The sequence below is a fragment of the Lissotriton helveticus genome, chromosome 1_1 (assembly GCF_964261635.1).
Source record: "Lissotriton helveticus chromosome 1_1, aLisHel1.1, whole genome shotgun sequence".
In the NCBI taxonomy this organism is placed as follows: Eukaryota; Metazoa; Chordata; class Amphibia; order Caudata; family Salamandridae; genus Lissotriton; species Lissotriton helveticus.
In genome coordinates this window covers 1,420,910,627-1,420,933,245 of record NC_136057.1, presented here as the reverse complement: position 1 = coordinate 1,420,933,245, position 22,619 = coordinate 1,420,910,627, and the positions used below count along the sequence as shown (strand labels likewise).

At 42.8% G+C, this 22,619-nt stretch overlaps 1 protein-coding gene and 1 long non-coding RNA gene across 3 annotated transcripts in view; one reads left to right on the top strand and one right to left on the bottom strand.

Moving 5' to 3' along the window:
- The window catches only part of LOC144826662 (beta-1,3-galactosyltransferase 2-like), a 228,161-nt gene that overhangs the window by 166,684 nt on the left and 38,858 nt on the right, over positions 1–22,619 (bottom strand). The gene's annotated exons all lie outside the window — the stretch shown is intronic.
- Positions 210–1,170, top strand: LOC144773225 (uncharacterized). The gene is made up of 3 exons (XR_013599932.1): positions 210–291; positions 376–443; positions 866–1,170. It is a non-coding gene; the product is annotated as an uncharacterized LOC144773225 (long non-coding RNA).

The window sequence follows — 22,619 nt, the reverse complement described above, 5'->3', positions numbered from 1 at the left end:
CAGTGAGTCGGTATTTTATTAATCACGGATTGACAGCCGACGCTGCCTCGATTTCATAAGAGCTTGTTTGCCGGTATGAAGGTTGCTGTATTGTCGGCAACTTTCGATTCAAGTACTTAAAAGTGACCGCTCTGATGTTGATTACTTGACTTGACTTTGATTTCCATGGCGGCTCCAAATTTCATACACATGTACCTCCCCTCCTTTTCATAGAGACTGCTTTCGACCTGACCAGATTAATTTGCCGGTCAAAGATTTTCAACTTCGCATCCGGGCTTCGCCTGGCTACAGGTATGACTAATGCCTCGCCTCTTGTCTACACAAATAGTTGCATGTTTACAATCCTTAAGGTAACCCCTTGCTCTATCTTTCTAGATTAGAGCTTCAGTGCGCGAATATTTCCAGTGATTCATCTTTTTGAATATCTTGCATTAGATCACCAAGTAAGTTCCTGACACTTTTCAACATAGGAATGCTGGTAACACTGCTATTAACAGAGTCGCTAGTAGTTTTCCAAAAGTTTTCTACTAAACTATTTTGTCAATTCATGTTTTGCTCAATCTAAGCAACAATGATCTATTCAGCACAAACGTTTGTTCAAATGTTTTTGATTATAAAATTGACAGGTTTCCAATATACAGAACCTGGTTTATGTTGTGCCAAAGTAGTCATGGCCTCTCTAAGACTAAGTCTCAAACTGATTTTTATTATACTTATTAAATGAGCATATAAATAGTATAGAGTACATCACTAGGGTGTTAGCACATGGTTGTTCTGTTGAACTGTTTTAAATATTGTTTTTGTCTATGCAGTGATTGCACTCTGTTGACATAATAAGTAATTACAATATATTGTTCTTACTTAGGGGGCACTCTTTCGCAAAAAACATTTCTGTTCTGATGATGGTCTTACAGACACCTGCAACCAAGACCGAAACGTCGACTTCCTCATCACCTCCATAAGCAATTCATTTGCACCAAGAATTAACCATTGTACATTATTTGACTTGGTTACTGCTTATAATTTACAGGAGCTGATGAACTGTTATGAACTGACTTGTTGTCTTGTGTATACCTCTGTCCATAACAGCTTTTTGCATATAATCAATTTGATTTGTTTTATTATATCCCCATAGATTCATTTATGTACTGTTTGATTCAATACAATATTTTTCAGACAAAATTACTTTTGCATGTGCTTGTTCTTTCCTCATCCCTTACGTAACATTAACTGTTTCTATCTTAGAAAAGTTCTGGTGTTATCCTATAGATACATTTGAGTTAGATTTTTGCTAACTAACTCACGAATTTATCACAAGTCAATAGATAAACTAAATCCCTTGTAGCTATTCTTTACCTTTATTATTAGGATTTGTTTGGGCCCTCACTGGCGACACACTGGATAATGGATGGCTGTCATCACAGGCAGAGCTGAATGTGTCTGGGAACGTTCGTTTGTACATATATTGTTTGTACATGTATTGTGTGTACATGTATTGCTTGTATGTGCCGTCATCATTCCTCCGAACCTGTAGCTGAGAGGCAAGGGCTGATGGATTGGAAGCAAGCATGGGCGGATTTTGCGAATTGACAATCCGCGAAATTGCGTATTTACGGATTCGCAATCCGCAAAATCCGCGAACTCTCGCGAATTTTGCGGATTCCTTTTTTTTTTGTGTTCGCAAGTGTTTCTGCCATTTCTCAAGGGTTTTTTACCAGTTCGCAAACGCGAACTTACTTTTCGGGTAGCAACGGTCGCGAACATGTTGTTTCTACATCTGGTTCATCACAGCACCCTCTGTTTCACCACTGCCACCCTCTGTTTCACCACTGCCACCCTCTGGCTCACCCATGCCACCCTCTGGCTCACCCAAGCCACCCTCTAGTTCATCACTGTAAGATTATGGGGGGAAAAGCACACTTGCCCTGCCTCAACTGACATGAATGAATTAGGGGCTGATTAATGTGTCACTGAATTTGAACTTCCAGGCTGGCACCTGCTTCCTTATCTGTAATTGCTTTCTGTTGCAGTGTAATTTTTTTAACAGGACCTTTGTTGTATACTTGTAGCTATTCTCTGAGCCTGCTGTGAGGGTCAGGGCAGGGTCATAGAATAGTTGCAAGTAGGCAAGTGAACTCTGAAGGGGCCCCTCAGGAAGCACTACAGGGAATGGTTACTAATGATAAGATTGAACTTTTGCACCTGCTGAGTGCTTTCAGTTTTGCAAAAATCCAAATATCCAGCAGCATCCACAAAAAGTAATCCTTCCAGGCACTACAGGGAATGGTTACTAATGATAAGATTGAACTTTTGCACCTGCTGAGTGCTTTCAGTTTTGCAAAAATCCAAATATCCAGCAGCATCCACAAAAAGTAATCCTTCCAGGTCAAGATCCAAATCAAAGTGACCAGCACATGAAGAAAGCACTGGGAGGAGCCTGCTGGACAGGAACAGGAAGTTGGAGACTGTGGGGCACTTCCTTCCTCCCACCCCCCCCCCCCCCCCCCCCCAAAATGGACTCCTTGCAAAAAAAAAGTGCAGGCAAATGTCAACCTGAGGAGTTATTCTGATAAAAATCATAATTTTCAAGGTTTATGCTGCCTGCTGGTGGATTTCTTGTGCGAAATTGCAAATTTTGCAATCTCGCAATTGCGAGATTGTCGCTGCCCGCCGCAACTACATGTTCGCAAGTGTTTACTCCCGCGAAATTGTATAGTATTGTAGTTGGCAAGTGCGACCAAGCAAAAAATCCGCTTTGCACGGATTTACGAATTTTCGGCAAGTTCGCGAGAGTTCGCGGATTGCAAATTTGCCGAAAATCTGCAAAATCCGCGAGCGGAACGGATTTTACGCCCATGCTTAATTGGAAGTCACAGGCCCCTCTAAGATGAGGTTTCAAGCCCCGCCAGTGGTGGCATAGGTCAACTTTAAAAAGGGGGCTGCAGGTGTTCAACAGGCTCCTACTGGGGAGGGGAACCCTATTCCAAAGTGTTGCCTCATTGAGTGATGCACGTTTAAGGGATGGAGGCCAGGGGTGTTTGGATTGTGCAGTGTGCTGCCGGACATCGACCTCCCAGAGCACGTCTGTGTTTATTGAGCTGACCGTCTGATCTCTTAAACGGGCCTGCTAGTACCTCAGATCTGGAGCCAGGCACAGTTGAATGGGCTTTGGGGTCAGGTGGGAATGGAGGGGGTTACAGTGGAAAGTGAAACGGAATGCGTGTGTGTTCTAATTCCAGCAAAAGCACTCACCCCATACCTCCTCCCTGAACAGCACCTGTGCCAACATGCACACAACACAAATCTACGCAGCTCTTGGTGCAGCACGGACTCTAATGAACTCCTTCCACACAGTGAAGCTCTGTAGAAACGTGTTTTACTGGTGCTTGCACTGGTGTGACTTTCACGGCAATGTGTTCCACTGCCTTTCGTGATGGATTTGGAGGAATAGTACGGAACCTCTTCAAGGTCAATTGTTGTTCCTTGTAAAGCGCTGGTGCACCCCCAGCATGTTCCAAGAACTGATCGTTCCTTGATAGTAACTGAAGATATCTAAAGGAATCTTCAGACCCTTGTATGCTTCTCCAAAAACTGTAGTGTACATGCACTACTGGTAGGGATCGCCACTGCCGGTCGGGCGGTGGCGATCGGCACGCCATCATAATGACCCCCTAGGTCTAAGCTGGCTATATATTTCCCATTGTGGCAGTCGCCCAAAGTCAATTCTTGTATGCGACATCACTTCCGCAAATTGACATCCTCAGAATGGTACTCGAGCAGGGAATGATACAGTGATCTGGCTGGAATAGAGGGAAGATAAATCAGTTTTATGGGAAATGTGTAGCAATTTCTTGACCAGCTGCTATTTTCTGATTTTTGTATAGATCCAGGGGGGGTAGGGCAGATGTTGCAACCATACACCTGACAGGCTGCTGTAAATGCGAACTATAGTTTATAAGAAAGTAGCATGTCAATCTACAAATGAAAGTGCATTAATTTTGCAGATCGCATTATATGCCACATATGAGGCACATACCTTTCACGTTATGCCCGAAAAAATGTGTGGAAAAAGTTCGAGAACTGACACACACCCTTTTTCATGCATTATTTATTAGCAAAACCAAGTGTACGAATACCTCAACTTTCCAGCAGTGCAACAAGTACCGGCTCTTATTCACAGTTTTTTGTTTTATATAGCGCAGACTCGATCCCGAAGGTATCAGAGCGCTTTACATTAGCACCAGTTGTTTTACAGATGGACACATTTATTTTGTTAGGCAGGGCGATATTAAGTGATTTGCCCAGAATCACAGAGTGGTGAGCGTCTCTGCTGAGACTTGCACCCGGTTCCCCAGTTTCGAGGTGTGGGATTTGTGACATAGATGAAAGTTGTTCTGCTGAGTTTACTTGTCTGTAAGTACTATAAAACCACTTTTATTTTGGAAAACTAGTGGTCGCAGGGTCATGCACGAAATATGCATATTCCAGATATACATTTCAAATTCAGTTAAATGGACAACTCCCAGGATTTAGTAATATTAGTCATGGTTTGTTTTAAGGTTTATTTTGTGTCAATAAATTATGCACTGAAGTGCAGACTATGGTTATTTTGGATGAATGAATGGAGACTATTTGTTTCTGTGGGAGAATCAGAGCAATTGGTCACCAGGGACGGCGTGCTTGCCAAACGACTCTGTCTACAGTTCATACACCACTTCACACATGATTCAACTATGCCTCGCAATCTTACTTTGTGTCTATTTTATACAGCTCTCACTCCTATCTATTCACCATACCACACAATTCCACTACACAAATAAACTACACACCACACAATTCCACCCTACACAATTCCACAACTAACAATTCCAATTCAAACCACACAATTCCACTACAAACACCATACATGCAGTCCACTACAAACATAAAAACATAAGTAAAAAACAATATCATTTACAACGCCAATAGTTTCAACTTTCACAAATGCGAGACCTATTGCATTGCAAATGCTTGTCTGACTCGGTTTCCTCAGTCAATATTTTCCATCTTTTCACTCTGTCTCCGTGCATTCATTGAACCTGTTCCATGCTGAGGATGGAACAGTTCCGTCCTCTGCCATGGTAATCGTGTGCTGAGGACGGAACTGTTTTGTCCTCTGCACATGACCAGGAAATTCCTCTGTTGTCTACAACAGAGGGATTTCCTTTTTTTCCCACTTCAGGAGCTGGGGAAGAGCTTCCCCAGCTGCTGAGGCCTTTTTCTTTCAGTGTAAATGACTACCGGTGCCCATGGTGCGCTGATGTCATTACATTGAAAGTGTCACTAACTGCATGCTTGTGGGGCTATCTCAGCCCCCCCAAGCACCTAGGCCGACGGGAGAGATATCATTGCAAAGGGGAGAATCTCCCCTTTCCAATGGTATTTTTCTGTAGTGGATCCCTGCTTGGGGATTGCCGCAGGATGGCGGTCCCTAAGCAGGGTTCCATCACTAGACACCAGGGACGGGGAGCAGCCCCTTGGGCAAAAGTCTTGGCTCCCCCCACATATTTTTGGGCACATTCAGTCTTTATACCCCCTTGGGGCAGATGGTGCAATGGCCCTCAATCAGATCCCTGGGGGGCAGAAAGCACACTAGGCATCAGAGATTATTTTCATTTGAATATGTAGGAGTGGGCGCTGCCCAAAATGGGCATGCCAATGCCCCCACCCACCAAACACAAAAGGACAGTCTTTATGCCCTATGCAAAAACTCAATTTAACAGAGGGTCCAAGGGGAGAAACAAGATTAGAGACCAAGTAGTATCCTATCCCCCAACCTAACTATATCGATAACACAAATGGGTAGTACAGGTCTAGTGACATGAAGCTAAGAATGAAGCTAAGAATGAACAGGTAGTGGCACACCATGTGTTGTAACAGCTGAATGTGTTGCTGTACAAAAAGTGGAAAGAAAACCCATCAGCCCACCCAATGGCGGAGCATCATCATCTGGGATTTTTTTTTAGGAAACTGGTATCTAGCAGGTGTCTCACTAGTTATTATCGTGAGATGTCCTTATCTAGATCCGCCAGTGATGGAAAAGCCATGAATTTGAATCAAGTGGTGCTGAAAAATAATTTGCAGTGATTAAATGTGAAATAAATCCTAAATGTGAGAAAAAGATTAAGATTAACTATTATGATGCCAAAAGATAGTTTTATTATGGGGTCATCATAATGTTGAGATTAAAAACAGAGTGTTGATAGTATAAAAAATTATGTAACTATCATCGGATGTATAGGAAGGTCGACATGGTTCAGCCAAGATCAGGTCGGTAGGTAGACGTTGGCTTTCTTCAGGACCAATATTGTACACTACTGCAAAATAAGAGAGGTGTGTAAATAAACAAACATCCTACCATGTGTCACAATCCAACGTGTAGGAGTGAAATCTCTGACAATGGATTCTTTCCTGCAGAATAAACATAAATATACAAACACAGAGAGTACGTTTGAAGACCACTAACATAACATATAATAGCCGCAGTATATTCTGTAAATCTTCAACAATAAACTCAAAAAGTAGTAAATGTAACTGGATACACTAGGTATCTCAATTGGACTCACCCAAACAATCTTGGGATCGGACCTCGCCTCTCCTGGCACTCGCTCAGGCGATGAGGCCCCGCTCTGTGAAATGGAGAAGCGTGGCAAAGGACAAGAATATTATCCCTCCATTCTTTTCAAATTTTCAAATAACCTTGGTACTATGAATAGCAAATAAGAATGCAATCTGTAGCAGACCCTAATTCAATGTGACAATTAATATTTGTCATAGATCGTTATTGGTAAATTCAGATGTATTTAGACTCACTAAGTTCTAATTTCATGAGTCTAAACAAAAAGGGCGTATAAAAGCAATACCCTCACAAATATAAGTGGCTAAGATGCACAAAGCACATTCCCCCGTGCAAAAGAAACCAAGTATGGCCCCCAGTGTTTTGGAGAAAATGTGCTCATTGGAGGCTCGTCGGAAGAGGTGTATAACTCCAGGCATGCCACCGAAGTAGAGCGGATCCCCAGGAGACTATCGAAAGCGCATCGCCGCCATACCTGTCCGTCGGTACCATAAGCTATTCCTAAGCTGAGGGGGAGGTAGCGGATGGAACAGGGAGGCGTCTATATATACGCTATTCCTGCTTGACCGATCGCGGCCAATTAGGATTATGCGGACCAGAAAGGAACCCGGTTTCAATCGGAAGCGCATATTGTGTTTCCTGTTGTCTCGTGATCACTGCAGAGAAATCGGGGATGTTAAGTAGGCCCAGCTGGAGTCTGTTACGTATAGGTACCGGACCAGATCAAAGACTGGTTAAATTGACTAGCCAATCACATCCTTAGTAGCACCACAAGCGCGAGAAGTACCATAGCGGACTTGGAAGGGAGCTGTTGAAGTGCATAGCATAGATAGAGGACTGCTTAAGTTGACTAACCAATCACATCCTTAGTAGCACCGCAAGGGCGCAAAATACCATAGCGGACTTGAAAGGGAGGTGTTGAAGTGCGTATATGCTGAGCATGCCCGTCTCAGGTATCCAATCGGATTCAAAGAAAGTTTGTGAGTATACAACGTCATAACACGGAACTGAATATGGTTGCAGATGACATAAAGTTTCCCGTGAAATCCCGTTAATGGCTGTACGCCTCTGTATTCTCGAGATGCCTAACTCTCAAACCATTGATTGCCCTTTGTAATGAAGTGCTCCAAATAGAACACCAAACCATGCCATCAGTGGCATGGCACCGAGTAGGATCGGACAAACACTTATGTTGGCAACTTGACATAAATAAGATGCAGGAAGTCCAACAAATTTAGGCACTTTTTGACCTATAAGGGCATGCACGGGAAAATATTGTGTAATTGCGATGTAACATTGCGCACCCGCTGGGGTCCACCCATGTTAATGTATGGATAAGAGCACCCCCTCGCACCCAAACAATACTCATCTGCCAATGTTGTAGGCAGACAAAGACCACACCGTCAAGCAAGGACATACTAAGGTGCCTAGGGTAAATGAAAATTGTATACTGATTCCAAAAATTACAGGTAGTATAAGAGGGACGGTAAGTCGAATAACATCCAACTCTATAATTCTGCCCATACGGTCAACTTTATAAACCAGAAGTATGTAATTCAAATGGAATAGATCAATTGCGGAAGGCATAGAAATGTGCAGTATACTAGCAAAAGTCAGCCTGTCTGGTACTATGGTACCCAAGTGGATGAAGATTTGACGCTGATTCCCAAAATTTCAGGTAGTCTAAGAGGGACGGTAAATCGAATAACATCCGTCTCTATAATTGTACCCGTACGTCAGCTATTTAAAACCAGAGATATGTAATTCAAGTAGAATAGACCAATTGCGGAAGGCATATAAATGTACAGTATACTAGCAAATGTCCACTTATCTGATATGTGAAGAGGATTAGTATACACATAGATGGAAAGTCAATGTGTAGATCGTCCGATCTATGCCCAAGATATTAGACAGCGTATGCTTATGGCGCAGGATCAGATCATCACCCACAGAATGTCATCATTCAAGCCTTCCGTGTCGCATTTGAGCTTGAAAATCCATTTCTGCTCTTTTATGAACAGGTAGCGTGTGATGTCACTGATGTTTTGGGGAATAAATGGCTGTTCAAGAACCACCCATCTCATTTCTTCTGCTTTGTGTTTTTTATTTAGAAAATGGCTGGTGAGTCGTATCGCTTGTTTATTGCATCTTATGGTGCTCTAATGTTCGTTGATCCTCAACTAAACTTTCCTGGTTGTCATGCCCACATATTTCAAGGAACACGGACAGGTCACCATGTAAATGACTGTCACTCTTGCAGTTCTTGTGCTTTTTCAATACCCATGGTCTACTAAGGATGTGATTGGTTAGTCAACGTAAGCAGTCCTCTATCTATGCTACGCACTTCAACAGCTCCCTTCTAAGTCCGCTATGGCACTTCTCGCGCTTGTGGTGCTACTAAGGATGTGATTGGCTAGTCAATTTAACCAGTCTTCGATCTGGTCTGGTACCTATACGTAACAGACTCCAGCTGGGCCTACTTAACATCCCTGATTTCTCTGCAGTGATCAGGAGACAACAGGAAACACAATATGCGTTTCGGTTGAAACCGGGTTCCTTTCTGGTATGCATGATCCTAATTGGCCGCGATCGGTCAAGCAGGAATAGCGTATATATAGACGCCTCCCTGTTCTGTCCGGTACCTCCCCCTCAGCTTAGGAATAGCTTGGGGTACCGACGGACAGGTATGGCGGCGATGCGCTTTCGATGGTCTCCTGGGGATCCTCTCTACTTCGGTGGCATGCCTGGAGTTATACACCTCTTCCGACGAGCCTCCAATGAGCACATTTTCTCCAAAACACTGGGGGCCATACTTGGTTTCTTTTGCACGGGGGAATGTGCTTTGTGTATCTTAGCCACTTATATTTGTGAGGGTATTGCTTTTATACGCCCTTTTTGTTTAGACTCATGAAATTAGAACTTAGTGAGTCTAAATACATCTGAATTTTCCAATAACGATCTATGACAAATATTAATTGTCACATTGAATTAGGGTCTGCTACAGATTGCATTCTTATTTGCTATTCATAGTACCAAGGTTATTTGAAAATGTGAAAAGAATAGAGGGATAATATTCTTGTCCTTTGCCATGCTTCTCCATTTCACAGAGCGGAGCCTCATCGCCTGAGCGAGTGCCAGGAGAGGGGAGGTCCGATCCCAAGATTGTTTGGGTGAGTCCAATTGAGATACCTAGTGTATCCAGTTACATTTAGTACTTTTTGAGTTTATTGTTGAAGATTTACAAAATATACTGCAGCTATTATATGTTATGTTAGTGGTCTTCAAACGTACTGTCTGTGTTTGTATATTTATGTTTATTCTGCAGGAAAGAATCCATTGTCAGAGATTTCACTCCTACACGTTGGATTGTGACACATGGTAGGATGTTTGTTTATTTACACACCTCTCTTATTTTGCAGTAGTGTACAATATTGGTCCTGAAGAAAGCCAACGGTCTACCTACCGACCTGATCTTGTCTGAAACATGTCGACCTTCTTATACATCCGATGATAGTTACATCATTTTTTATACTATCAACACTCTGTTTTTAATCTTAACATTATGATGACCCCATAATAAAACTGTCTTTTGGCATCATAATATTTAATCCTAATCTTTTTCTTACATTTATGATTTATTTCACATTTAATCACTGCAAATTATTTTTCAGCACCACTTGATTCAAATTCATGGCTTTTCCATCACTGGAGGATCTAGATAACGATATCTCACGATAATAACTAGTGAGACACCTACTAGATACCAGTTTCCTCAAAAAAATCCCAGATGATGATGCTCCGCCATTGGGTGGGCTGATGGGTTTTCTTTCCTCTTTTTGTATAGCAACAAATTCAGCTGTTACAACACACGGTGTGCCATTACCTGTTCAGTCTTTATGCCCCCCAGGGGCAGATATGGGTTATTACCTCAGATCTGCCCCTCGGGGGCAGAAAGCCCACCAGACACCAGGGATATATTTTTTAATTTTCATGAAAGAGGGGTGGTGGCTGCCCACAATGGGCAAGACCATGCCTCCCCAAATCAGTTAAAACTATTGTCTTTCAGGCCTCCGGGTGGGGGCAGAAAGCCCACTAGGCACCAGGGATTTTTTTTAAATATATAGGGGTGGGGCAGAAAGCGCTCTAGACAACAGGGATTTTCTTTTTATAAAAGAGGGGTGGGGGCTACCCACAATGGAATGGCGATGCCCCACCCTACATAAATGGGGACCGAAGTCTTTCTGCCTCCCCTAGGGGGCAGGTGAGACAATAGCCCCCAATCTGCCCCCTTCCTATTGTAGGGATGGGGGCTTCCCAAATGGGCGTGCCAATGCCCCACCCCATAAAACAATGGGCAAAAATCTTTCTGCTCTCCCCCACCCCCCGGGGGTACATGTGGGAAATGGCCCCAGATCTGCCCCTCGGGGGGGGGCACAAAAGCCCACTAGGTACCAGGGACTATTTTGTTCTAAGTGTTGGGGTGGGGGCTGCCCAGAATAGTCATGCCAATGCCCCTACCTGCCCAAAAAAAATGGGCACAGTGTTTCTGCCCCACATTAGAAAATACCTAGATCTCCGCCGATCCTGGGAACAAAAACCCTGGTGCCCCCTATCTATAAAAAACAACCTGTTTTTGCAAAGGATGCTCGTGTGGTTTGGTCCTGGGCTTGGTGGCTACCTAGAGAAACCTTCTAAACCCAGACATTTCTGAAAACTAGACACCTGCACAGTGATCCCACGCAGAAATGTGAGAAAAATTAGATTTTTTAGCAAAATTTTATATTTGCAGGGGATTATGGATAAGAAAACATTGGAGGATCCATGCAAGTCAGAAATCCTTGGACTCACTCGGTTACCTAGTTCTCAGAAATGACTGGGTTTTTGTAGGTTTTCCTAGATGGCCGCCGAGCCCAGGACCAAAAATGCAGGTGCCCCCCTTGCAAAACCATGTCGTTTTGTGATGGATAATTTTGATGTCTCCACAATACGGTTTGAGCCCTTCCTTGTCGTGGTCACTTGGTCCACCCACACAAGTGAGGTTTTATTTTTATCGGGAGACTTGGGGGAACGCTGAGTGGTAGGAAATTTGTGCTGGCACAGTCATCCCACAACTTTCCCACCCAGAAATGAGAGGAAAACGTGACTTTTTATCTGAATTTAAGGTTTTCATGGGATTCTGAGTAAGAAAACGTTGAGGGGTCCACGCAAGCCTCTCTCCCCTGGACTTTCCCGGATTTCTAGTTAAAAGAAAAAATGTCAGGTTTTATAAATTTCCCTACATGGCCGCTGAGCCTGAGACCAAAAGCACAGGTTACCCCTTTGCAAAACCAGGCTGTTTTGTGATAGATCATTTTTTATGTCTCCAGTATATGTTTTAAGCCGTTTCCTGTCGGGGGCACTAGGCCTACCCACACAAGTGAGGTACCATTTTTATCAGAATATGTGAGTAAATGCAGGGTGGAAGGAAGTTTGTGGCTTCCCTCAGATTCCAGAGCTTTCCATCAATCAAATGTGAGGAAAATGTTTTTTTTAGACAAAGTGTGAAGTTTGCATGGGATTTGGGGTCAGAGAACATTATGAGAACCACACAAGTCACCTCATCCAGGATTTTTCTGGGTGTCTAGTTTCCAAAAATGTATAGGTTTGCTAGGTTTCCTAAGGTGCCAGCTGAGCTAGGGCCCAAAATCTACAGTTAAGTGTATGCAAAAAAGGGTCAGTTTGAGTTGAAAAATGTGATGTGTCCAGGTTGTGTTTTGGGCCATTTCCTGTTGCTGGCACTAGGTCTACCCACACAAGTGAGATACCATTTTTATCAGCAGACTTAAGGGAACACAGAATAGTAGAACAAGTGTTTTTTTAAATTTTTATTTGAACAGGAAAATACACGAAATCAGGAGTAAACAGTCAAGTTATATAACATCAGATATAGTGCATAAATAATGATGAAATACAAACTAGACCAAAACAACACGATTATAAATCACACTTAATAATAGCTATAAGACTCACTCCATAATAAATACATAATACATCTTATCCGAATAAGTTTAAAAACATAATTTTGATGTCTCCACAATACGGTTTGAGCCCTTCCTTGTCGTGGTCACTTGGTCCACCCACACAAGTGAGGTTTTATTTTTATCGGGAGACTTGGGGGAACGCTGAGTGGTAGGAAATTTGTGCTGGCACAGTCATCCCACAACTTTCCCACCCAGAAATGAGAGGAGACGTGACTTTTTATCTGAATTTAAGGTTTTCATGGGATTCTGAGTAAGAAAACGTTGAGGGGTCCACGCAAGCCTCTCTCCCCTGGACTTTCCCGGATTTCTAGTTAAAAGAAAAAATGTCAGGTTTTATAAATTTCCCTACATGGCCGCTGAGCCTGAGACCAAAAGCACAGGTTACCCCTTTGCAAAACCAGGCTGTTTTGTGATAGATCATTTTTTATGTCTCCAGTATATGTTTTAAGCCGTTTCCTGTCGGGGGCACTAGGCCTACCCACACAAGTGAGGTACCATTTTTATCAGAATATGTGAGTAAATGCAGGGTGGAAGGAAGTTTGTGGCTTCCCTCAGATTCCAGAGCTTTCCATCAATCAAATGTGAGGAAAATGTTTTTTTTAGACAAAGTGTGAAGTTTGCATGGGATTTGGGGTCAGAGAACATTATGAGAACCACACAAGTCACCTCATCCAGGATTTTTCTGGGTGTCTAGTTTCCAAAAATGTATAGGTTTGCTAGGTTTCCTAAGGTGCCAGCTGAGCTAGGGCCCAAAATCTACAGTTAAGTGTATGCAAAAAAGGGTCAGTTTGAGTTGAAAAATGTGATGTGTCCAGGTTGTGTTTTGGGCCATTTCCTGTTGCTGGCACTAGGTCTACCCACACAAGTGAGATACCATTTTTATCAGCAGACTTAAGGGAACACAGAATAGTAGAACAAGTGTTTTTTTAAACTTTTATTTGAACAGGAAAATACACGAAATCAGGAGTAAACAGTCAAGTTATATAACATCAGATATAGTGCATAAATAATGATGAAATACAAACTAGACCAAAACAACACGATTATAAATCACACTTAATAATAGCTATAAGACTCACTCCATAATAAATACATAATACATCTTATCCGAATAAGTTTAAAAACATGGGGCATATTAGCAAGAACCTCGTTAAAATTATCGCCGTTTTAGCGGCACGAAACTGCCGCAAAACAGGGATAATGGGCTTGCTAATATGCATTATAGAATTCCAATAGAAGCCCACGTTAGATGTGCAGGACATCTAACCTGGGCTTCTATTGGAATTCTATAACGCATATTAGCAAGCCCATTATCGCTGTTTTAGCAGCAGTTCCCTGCCGCTAAAACGGCGATAATTTTAATGAGGTTCTTGCTAATATGCCCATTATTCCAAAAGGTCCACATTATGATATAGAAATTCCCTATAATTTCTACATTGCATATACTCCTATCTAAAAAATACCAAAACCTGAATAGAAAACATTCTTGCTTGATTAAAGTGCATACAATTCTTACAACGGATATCCCTCTAATCACATAATCACATAAAAAGTGCAATGTGCAGAAGGGTAAAGTGCATACAAATCTAGCAGCAGATATACTTCCAAAAAGTGACATGTGCATAAAATTGTTTAATTTTGTACGAGCGGACCCTGTAATACTGAAAGTGCATTGTATTTATAGCAAGAATCACCTACATCCTGTAATCATCTTTCATCTGCGAGGTCATTAAAAGAAATTTTTTGCCAAATACCTCTGAATCTTACAGTTGCTCCTATTCGTTTGGCATAGGCCTCTTCTAATCTACAGGTCCTGGACATTTTAATAAACCAGTGTTCAATACTAGGTTGTTTATTGGTTCTCCAGTTTTGAAGGACAAGTGACCTAGTAACTGCAATAGAAATTAATATAAAATATTGCTGATGTTTTATGAAACACTTCACTTCAGCTGATGAGCCAAATAACACCAACATATCTGATGCCTCAATTGGCACGGACAAAATCAGAGACATCTCAGCAAAAATCGCCTTCCAGAAGTGCTGCAAATCATTACATTCATAGAATGTATGCACCCAGCCACCATTACCCTTTTTCTTACATCAAGAATATTGATTCGGGCTTGTTTGAAACATTTTGGATAGTCTTTCGGGTGCATAATCTAATAACCATCTCGATAAAAAATTCATTCTCTTATAGTTATCCCCTCTAAATGCTTTATTTGCTAACTCGCTAAGCTGTTTCCATTCTTTGACAATAAGCTTACAGCCAGACTCCGAAAAGATTTTTTTAAGCTTTTTTGTCAAGATCTCATCTGAATTGGGCTTTTGATGAAGCAGCCATTACCAACAGCCTACCCCCACCATTAAATGTTAACATTTTCAGTTTTTGCTTGGTTTACTTTATATCCGCCAACCTGTGTAAATTTCTAGATTTCATCAAGAGCATTCTGCATATTGACTGCCCCTGCTCTAAGATATAGAATAATGTCATCCGCATGTAGCTTAATTTTTGCCATCCCCATAATTGGAGGCAAAATTATTAACTCTTCCGGATACTGACAGCCAGGGGTTCAATAAAAACTGAAAATAAAAGAGGGGATAACGGGCATCCCTGGCGTGTGCCTCGTTTAATATTAACCTTGCCAGCTTCTGAGCTGTTAATAATAATTTTAGCTTCAGCACAAATATATACCTTTTTTAACACCTGAATGAAATGTATCAAAAATAAAAAATAAAGCTCTCCAGTCTACCAAATCAAAAGCCTTTTTTGGCATCCATCATCATAATCATCGCCTTGGTTCTATTAGTAGAAAAAGAATCAATGGCTTGCATTAAAAAATATGTATTAGAGGCCATGAGACGTCCTGGAATAAAACCATTTTGTTCACTATGAACTACTTGTGCACAGGGTGCTATCCTTTTTGCCCAAATTTTCATGAGCAGTTTGTATTCTGTATTTAGCAGACTAATAAGGCCATAAGAGCTGGGATCAGAGGGACCTTTATCTTTTTTTTAGAAAATTATCAATACTGATTCTTTAAAAAATGTTGAGATGTCTATAGATTCTTTAATTTGATTAAACAATTTTGTTAAAAAAGGAAGCAATTCTTCTTGAAATGCCTTATATACTTCCACCGGAATCCCATCTCCACCACAAGCCTTGGCATTGGGCATACGTGTTGAACCTCCGTAATTCCTATTTGAGCATTTAATGTCTCAGAAAGCTGTTGTGATACTAAGGGTAGTTCTAGTTCTTCGAACTAACTCTTCAGTGATAGCTCATCTGTTACTTTAGTTTCTGATTATATTTGATTAAAATGTGTAAGAAACACCTCAGCAATTGCCTCTGTATCATCCTTTAATATACCAGTTGATGGATTTTTAATTTGGGTAATTAACTGAGCAGCTTTTTGACATTTAGTAGACCAAGCCAGAAATCTACCCATCTGTTGGCTTTTCTCATAGAGCTGCTGCTGATAGGCTATACTACCTATAATCTCCTCTAGTAGAAAAAATCCTTCAAGATTTTTCTATGATAGTCTGCAATACCAGAATCTTTTGTTTCCTAATATTACCTATTTTTGCCTTATATGATATGACCTGGCCTCTAAAGGTGGCTTTAAGTGCCTCCCATACCGTAAACAAAGGAGCCGTATTTAGATTAAGCTAGAAAAACTCCTTAATAAACCCTCTAGCTTCTGTCAACTAATTCATATCTTACAGAAGGGTTTTATCAAACTTCCATCTTGATCTCTTTCTTATAGCGCTTCCTAATTTCAATGTGAATGAAACTAATGAGTGATCTGAGAAAGAATTGGCCAATATTTCTGTCGGGCCATTGGTAACCAACTCGTCTACTAGAAACTAATCCAAACGGCAGGCTGATCTATATCTTGCTGAATAACAAGTAAATTGTTAGAGACTAGGATGCCCAAGTCTCCAAGGATCTATTAATGATAAATCATTAGAGAGCCTATTTATTAATTTTGCGGTTTGGGCTTTAATTAGCGTTTTGCTTTATTTGATGTATCAAAGATTCTGAATAAAGTTAAAATCTCCTCCCAAATTAATATACCTTCCATTGGTACTACTAATGGATAGATTTGGGCGGGACAAACGCCGCAAAAACTCACCCGCTGGAGGTTGCAAGCTACCTGCTCTGCCACACACGCCTGGGGCCCTGACGCTGTAGGTCTTCCCTGCCGCCACCGCAAGTTCCATCGCGGGGCCGCAGCGGGGGAAGAGTACAGCTCCCAGACTCCTCGGCAGACACGCCCACTTCTGACGGACAGCGAGCACGGAGGCGCATAAAGACGAGGAGCTCCCACAGAGGAGCGGGGGACAAACGCCGCAAAATCTCACCCGCTGGAGGTTGCAAGCTACCTGCTCTGCCACACACGCCTGGGGCCCTGATGCTGTAGGTCTTCCCTGCCGCCACCGCAAGTTCCATCGCGGGGCCGCAGCGGGGGAAGACTACAGCTCCCAGACTCCTCGGCAGACATGCCCACTTCCGACGGACAGCGCGCACAGAGGCGCATAAAGACGAGGAGCTCCCACAGAGGAGCGGGGGACAAACGCCGCAAAAACTCACCCGCTGGAGGTTGCAAGCTACCTGCTCTGCCACACACGCCTGGGGCCCTGACGCTGTAGGTCTTCCCTGCCGCCACCGCAAGTTCCATCGTGGGGCCGCAGCGGGGGAAGACTACAGCTCCCAGACTCCTTGGCAGACATGCCCACTTCCGACGGACAGCGCGCACGGAGGCGCATAAAGACAAAGAGCTTCCTCTGCGTCACCAGAGGAGGCCAGGCTAGGCTAACCCCATGACACTTCAAAATGGGTAAGAGAAAGCAGCTCTGTAGGGGCATAGATGAAGGGAAAAAGGCGAAACATCCAAGAAAGCCAGACTCAATTATGTCATATCTTACATCTGCGATGGGCGTACTGACCAAAGAAATTGCAATAGCTGAGAAAGAGCTGGGCCTAGGTAACGCTGTTATTGACTCGGCCCAACCCATAGAGCTTGCAGGGGTTATACCTTTGGAGCCGATGATTATCGTCAGTAATCCCTCCATTGCTTCGGACCCTCTACCAACTGTAGTAACCCTTGAATCCCCTGATGAACTGCCAAACATTTTGTCCTGTCCGAACTTGCAGAAAGCCCCCAGAACGAGAAAGTCTAATGTGAAACGGGCTAAGAAAAGCAAAACTAGGGGGGGTGGCTCCCCCATCAATTAAAGGTCTTAAAACACAAATTGGGAAAATTATAGAGGATCTATTCACTTCTAGATTGGAACCAGTGTTAGTGAATATGGCCTCGGACATTGTGGACACATTTAACTCATGTGTATCGGGTTTAATGTCTAAATGTGATAAAATTGACCGATTACTTAATCAACATTCGGAGGGAGTGGGGTGTAGTGATCCGCCTCACCCACCAATCTTAAATAGGCCTATTATGGTCAAAGTGCCATCAGGTCAGACACCAACCAAAATTGTAAACATGGCCATGGAGGAGGGCCAGGTGGGGTATCGACCTAATGGAGGGGGGGCTGTCAGTCTTAGCCCCTGTGTACCTACTATTGGTAATCAGGTACAAGCTAGTACCAGGCAAGGCTTCACATTTTTTAGACACCTAGAGCTGCCTCCGAAGGCTGCCCCCTTGGTAGCGGTCTTCACGGGGGTTCCCCCCTTGAGAGAGAATGCTCATGAATCAATACACGATCTTATGACCCTAGCAAGGGAATTGTGTAGACAGCATAGTACCGGGGGAAATGACATTATAAACTCTGTCATCATGGCAAGAAGGGTCAGTTGGATAGGCCGCTGTCCTAAAGTTATCCCAGGCGACTGTGTGGTTGTCAATTTTAATAACCATATGAGCCCCCAGAGGCTATTTTGGGACAACTCAGACCTGGATAATCAGGGTATTAGACCTTTACCTCTTGGTTTCTTTTATCCCCCAGCTAGGCCTACTAATTTTCCTCGGCAAGTAATGGGGGAACACTCTCATATGGCCTACAAGCATACACAACCAGAAAGGGGATGGGGATCCCCCAACCTAGACGTCCAAAGGGGGTGACAGGGAGGTTTGTAAAGGCACCCATAACTTCACCTTTACCGGCGGGAAAGGTTGGCAACACACCCAAAACACCAGTCTTATTGCCAGGGTGTCAACCAATGGAGGGAATAAGTGTTTCGAATCATTTCTTTCCACTGTCCCAGTTGGAGTCAAATGATTGACTACCTGAAGACATCTCTAGCCCAGGGAGGCTGATAGGTGACTCTAGTGCAAGAACCTCATGTAAACTGTTAAGTTGGAATGTGGCAGGTACTAGAACAAAAAGCTCAGACCCTAATTGGATAAAGCACATAAGGCAGTACGATATTTTGGCGCTCCAGGAAACATGGGAAGTCTCACATAGTTTTAGCCTGGATGGTTATTGTAGTTTTGTTACACCTGCAGTATCAGGAACAGTGGGTAGACCTAGGGGTGGTCTTCTTTTTCTTATTTCACTACAGCTTGCGGGTACTTTTAAAAAACTTGATACCGCCTCGGCCAACTATCTTATTATTGAGTGGACTGTCCCTGATCAGCCAAATCTTTTGTTAATTAATTTATACAATGCCAGGGAAGGTGAAAGTTATATAGCGCACATCAGCTCCCTGGTTCAATTTTTGTCAGTCTACAAGTTAAACCAGACCTATGTATCCGAGGTGATACTTATGGGTGATTTTAATATACATCCCTGCCCGTGGGACTGTTATGGGGAGGATCAGGAGGGGTTACTGAGTGGGGGGTTTCCTCATTTTGAGCACAGTAAACAGGGTGAAGCTCTGGAGGAGGCCCTATCTAACTTAAATTTACTCGAACCAGGTAGGGAGGGGGGCAGGAAAGGGATCCGACCTTTATAGGTCGTGGATCTAAAACAGTGATTGACTATATTTTTGCCTCCCCACTAATCCTGGATAGGGCCATAGGATATAGAGTAGTTAAGTTAGCATTTAGTGACCATAACCCGGTTTTGTTGGAGATCGTGCCGGGGGGACTGTTATCGATGAGGGAGGTGGGGCCCCACGGGGTCTATCCACAACTGATCAAGGTAGGCGCATTAAATGGGATTTTGTGGTCCCTGAAACTTTTTTGAAGAATTGTCCCTCATAGCAGAGGCTAATTTTGCTATCTGCCTGGATAACTCTGTCCCAGCTGGGGAAACTATCAAAGCTTATGAAGCCCTGTGTAATCAGGTAGCAGGGAAATTACAGGCACCCAGCAGAACAAATACTAAGAAACCCTATAAATGGTTTGATCATTCCTGTACTAGGGCTCATAGGGCGCTTTTGGAAGCTCTTAAGATGAGTCCAAGAGACAAGGGACTGGTTGCTTCACTGCGCAAAGAGTACAAATTGGCCATCAGTGTGCGTAAACGAACAATTAAAGAGGAAGTGTGGAGTAATCTTCAAGCTGTCAATGTCATAAGGGATAGCAGAAAGTTCTGGTCTATAATAAACCAGCCCTTTTTTAAGGAAAGAGAAAATAGAGTTACAGACTGTGTAATACCTGCCGACACTTGGCTTCAACATTTTAAGAACATCTACGCCGATATCGACTATAAAGAGCCAACCCCAGGAAGTGCTGCGACTGTTGAGCTCTCTGCCCCGCTTGTTTTTGACGTAGCGGACGTAGAAAGGGCAATTAGAGAAATGGCCAATCATAAGGCGCCTGGTCCTGACGAAGATCTTTATATCTTGTATCCTCAGTTTTGGGCAAAAGTTCTGACAAATGTATATAATGCGCCAGCCTCTGCAGGCTTCCCATCCTCCTGGTCCACTTTGGTTATAGTTCCGATTTTTAAAAAAGGGAGTAGAGGGGACCCAGCCTGCTATAGACCAATCTCCCTGATAGACTCCGCAGTCAAAATCATGGGCAGAGTCATTTTTAAAAAACTGGGGGATTGGCTAACTAGCAGGGGGGTACTCTCTAACCTCCAATATGGTTTCAGAAAACACAGAAGCACTATAGACCAATGTCTAAACTTGTATCTTCTGATAGGGAAATATACAATAGCAAAACCTGGCCATTTATACCTAGGTTTTATGGATTTGTCTTCGGCATTTGACCTGGTCAATCGGTCGAAACTATGGTCTAGCCTGCGTGAAATGGGGATGGAAGCACCTCTGATTAATTTTCTTAGTGACCTCCATCAGGACCTTTCTGCCAAAGTGAGGACAACGTCAGACGGCCGATGCACTGGACACTTTAGCTCTAGGAGAGGGGTCAGACAAGGTTGCATTTTGGCCCCTCTCCTTTTTACCTTGTATATTAATGCCCTGGAAGACTCTTTAGTCAAGGCTACAGTAGACGTCCCGCGTATAGGAGGATCGGGAGTCCCGGCTCTCCTATACGCGGATGACGCTGTTCTACTTGCACGAACAGGTACGGCCTACAGAGGCTGCTAGATCATTTTGGCAGCTTCATGCAGTTCCTTGACTTAAAAGTTAATAGCAAAAAATCACATGTGATGGTAGCGGGAGTTACAAGGAAGAAGTTAAAGGTTAGAAGTTTTACATGTATGGGTGCGGAGGTTACGAGGGTACCGGTATTCACCTATTTGGGGGTACTCTTTGATGAAAAAGGTAACTGGGGCCCCCAACTGAAACAGAAGTGCAATGCTGTTACAAGATCTACATCAGCACTTCTTAGTTTCTCAAAGAGGTTGGCCCATGGAGGCCTTGCTTAAAATATATAAATCCAAGTGCCTAGCGATTGCCTCATATGGGGCCGATGTCTGGGGATATGCTCCTATGAATACAATACAAGTGGTAGAAAACAAGTTCCTTAGATCCCTGCTGGCGGTTCCCCAATCATCTCCCACACTCTCCGTGCATGCTGAACTAGGTATTGGATATATCGCAGATAATTTAAATATGGCCCTGGTGACCTGTTGGGTGAAGACATGGATTAATGAGGAGATCACCCTTAACCACTTAATCCTGAAAGATTGTTTAGCCCTGAATAAGGCAGAAAGGATTCCCTGGCTGGCTCACGTTAGAGCGGCCTGTGTCAGACTGGGTCGTCCAGATTTGTTTACTTGCCCAGAAAAGCTAGGAAAAGATGACTTGGTATGGATCAAAAAAAGTTTTATGAATCTGGCGCAGCAAAACAGGGAGGAACAGGAGGTTAGAAAACCAGGAGTAAGAAGAATGTATATTTTGCAGACTTCCTTATCTATTGAACCCTATTTGAAGTTAGTCACCAACCAGTTTCACCGTTTCTTGCTGGTCACATTTAGGTTTAACCTAATTCATCTGACTCTGGGTGTCTTTCCACAGTGGGGGAAACCTGAAGAAAGTGCTCCGTGCTCATGTGATAGGTTTTCGACACAGGACACTCTCCATCTTGTAATGTTTTGTGAGAAGTTTGCGGAAGCACGGACATTTTTTTTATTACCAATTCTTCGTGAAGCTGGCTTCGTTCATATGAGGCCTGCTCTTATGTACTTACAAATGTTGGGTTCCGTACGTATTGTTTTTAGCGTAGCCAACTTTCTGGTGGCTGCGGCTCGGATTAATAAGATAAGACCAAACTTGTTAGTAATTACATAGAAGGTTTCACTCACTTTTACTGTACATATGAATTTAATGTGCTACGCTAAACTAAGACACCCGGTGTGGCACCTCAAAGATGTTAATGTGAACCAAGACAAAGATAATTGTAGGGTCTTAATCTCTGTGTGTATATACTTATGAAATCAATCTAATATATTTATTTGCCTGTTTTTATATGTTTTTACTCGAATGCTGAATTTTAGAATATTTTTTAATCATTTAGCATGTAGAGGATGTATGTATTATTGTTTTTCTTTTCATGATTTTAATTAATCGAAATAAAGATTGTTTGACTGACTGACTGACTGATAGATTTGGGCGAGTGCTGCAGTATCATCCTCGATAGGACCGTAATAGTTAACCAAATTCAAAATTG